The 2496-nt window shown below is 46.2% G+C and overlaps 1 non-coding gene across 1 annotated transcript; it reads left to right on the top strand.

Moving 5' to 3' along the window:
- The first annotated feature begins 431 nt into the window (after window positions 1-431).
- On the top strand, window positions 432-566 carry LOC114109246 (small nucleolar RNA SNORA1). Its single transcript, XR_003585924.1, has one exon. It is a non-coding gene; the product is annotated as a small nucleolar RNA SNORA1 (small nucleolar RNA).
- Window positions 567-2496: the final 1930 nt, after the last annotated feature.

The following is a 2496-nucleotide window of genomic DNA, read 5'->3' as shown; positions in this document are numbered from 1 at the left end:
ATGCGTGTTTGCTTCCCTCTCCTCCTTTTCCTCCCCTTCCTCTTCCTTCCTTCCTCAGCTGTGAGCTCTGAGGACCAGCCATGCATCTTACTCTTCCCTCTGTCCCCAGACCAACACAGTGACAGCCTGGGTAGGTGCTCAGCAGCTGCAGTAAAAAGTAAACAGCATTTCTCCAGTGAGATCCAGAGAATGCTCCAAAAGAGAAACTCCTGGCCGGGGAAACAAATATGTATAGATAAAACGGCATTTGAATCCTCCATGAAACTCCTAGACAGCCAAGACAAAGGGTTTGGTTTTGCTTTTACTGCTAATACCCTTAGCTACAACATGTATACCTCATGGTTTCAACGGCAACATAATAAACACATTTGGTATGTTTTTGTATGATGCCTTCTTTTGCCTTCTTTCCAAAAGTATGGAAAGTACAGCAAAGCCTCATTCTACTGAAAATGGGCACGTTGTTCACGGTGTCCATAAACTGTTAATGTGGCTATATTAAGAATACAGGTTCTGCTTCTCGTACTGTAATTTTATTGCAGCGGTGACAATGGGATCTGTTAACACATCACAAGCCTCTTCAATATTAGAAAAGATGAGGAATAAATAGCAATGTACTCGCTATATTCAACTTCTAGGGCCCTAAAGCAAATTGCTTGAGAAAACTGGATCCCCAAGATTACAAATTTGAATTTGGAATTTGGAAGTGTGTCGGTATTCCATTGGAGATCAAAGAAGCTGAACCGAAAGAATTGTGACCTGACCAACGTAACAGCTGTGGACCAGGCAACACTTCTTTTTGAAAGGGCTCTCTTAGCTTGGCGATTCTGACTTCGGTGGAACTAAGGTGACTGACAGTGAAAAGAATTGGGACGTGAAATTCCTTAAAAAATTATTGACGATTTTGTTTATGTTCCACACTTTTACACTTTGTGCAGGAAAAAAAAGAAAGGACAGCGGTGTGGGAATGGACTACATGTAAACTGCCACTAAATCAGTTGTTCTTGGGCAATTCTCTTTACCTAGATCACCTCTTATATAAAAATGCAACGTGTGTGTGTGCTCATTTGCTCAGCTGTGTCTGATTCTTAGCAACCCCAGGAGCCCCCCAGGCTCCTCTGTCTGTGGAATTCTCCAGGCAAGAATACTGGAGTGGGTTGCCATGCTCTTCTCCAGGGCCTCTTCCCAAACTAGGACTTGAACCCACATCTCTTGCATCTCCTGCATTGGCATGAGGGGTCTTTATCGCTGAGCCACCTGGGAAGCCCAATAAAAATGCAGGTAGGCGGGCTAATCTGGATGTTACAGACTGACACCCTGCAGCCCCCAGGGCTGCGGGGGTGACTCATTCGGCCCTGCAGGGGTGTATTTGTCATAATAACTGCCTCTTCACACCCCCACTTCTCTACCCAGTACTGCCTCATACCTGGCCCACTGTATGCATTCACGATGCTCTCTGCCCCTATAAGTGTCAGCAACTGTCATCTCTAGACTAAACACATGGGATGCTGGAGAAAGAGGTGTCTATGCTATACATGAAGCAAAAAGCTGGATTTGTTGTTTGTGAGGGCAGGAGGACAGAGAATTAGATAGTTGGATGGCATCACTGACTCAATGGACATGAGTTTGAGCAAACTCTAGGAGATGATGAAGGACAGGGAAGCCTGGTCTGCTGCAGTCCATGGGGTTGCAAAGAGTCAGACGCGACTGAGCAACTGAACAACGACAAAACACAGTAAACTATGGATTTCTTAGTGAGCGTCTGGGAAGCATGAGGCTGGGGATTAGTGGACTCTTAACAGTGGGAGTATTCAGGCACTAAGTGACCTTTAGCAAAGGAAGCCAGTCACTGGAACAAGGCTGTCCCTGATTGGCTGGCCCTCAGAAGCATGTGTACTGACTGGAGGAGGCTGTCAGTGATGAATTGGGACAGCTTTAAAACCTGTTCCCCTGCTACTTGTTCCAGGGGTCAAAGAATGAGGAGTCTTTTCCTGAACTCCTCTCAGTGGGACCCCTTTGGGATTTAAACATCAAATAATCCAGCTCAGAGATCTGCAAAATTTGTGTGTGCGTGCTTAGTCACTCAGTCATGTCTGAGTCTTTGCAACCCCATGGACTGTAGCCTGCCAGGCTTGTCTGTCCGTGGAATTCTGCAGGCAAGAATACTGGAATGGGTTGCCATTTCCTCCTCCAGGGGATCTTCCTGACCCGTGGACAGAACCCGAGTTTCCTACACTGGCAGGCAGTTTCTTTACCACTGAGCCACCTGGGAAGCCTTTCAAACTTAATAAAGCAAATCAGATCCCCTGGAGGACTTGTTAAACAGGCTGTTGGGTCCCTCCCCTGCAGAGTTTTTGATTCTGCAGGAATGGGATGGTGTTAAGAATCCACTCTTCTGATGAGTTCGCAGGTGATGGTGACACTGCTGGTCCAGGGACCACACTTTGAGAACTACTGTTCCAGCAGTGTAGGATTTGAAGGTAATCAAAGAAAACATTT

Source organism: Ovis aries, chromosome 18 (genome assembly GCF_016772045.2).
Source record: "Ovis aries strain OAR_USU_Benz2616 breed Rambouillet chromosome 18, ARS-UI_Ramb_v3.0, whole genome shotgun sequence".
Taxonomy (NCBI): domain Eukaryota; kingdom Metazoa; phylum Chordata; class Mammalia; order Artiodactyla; family Bovidae; genus Ovis; species Ovis aries.
This window is presented reverse-complemented; position numbering and strand designations above follow the sequence as displayed.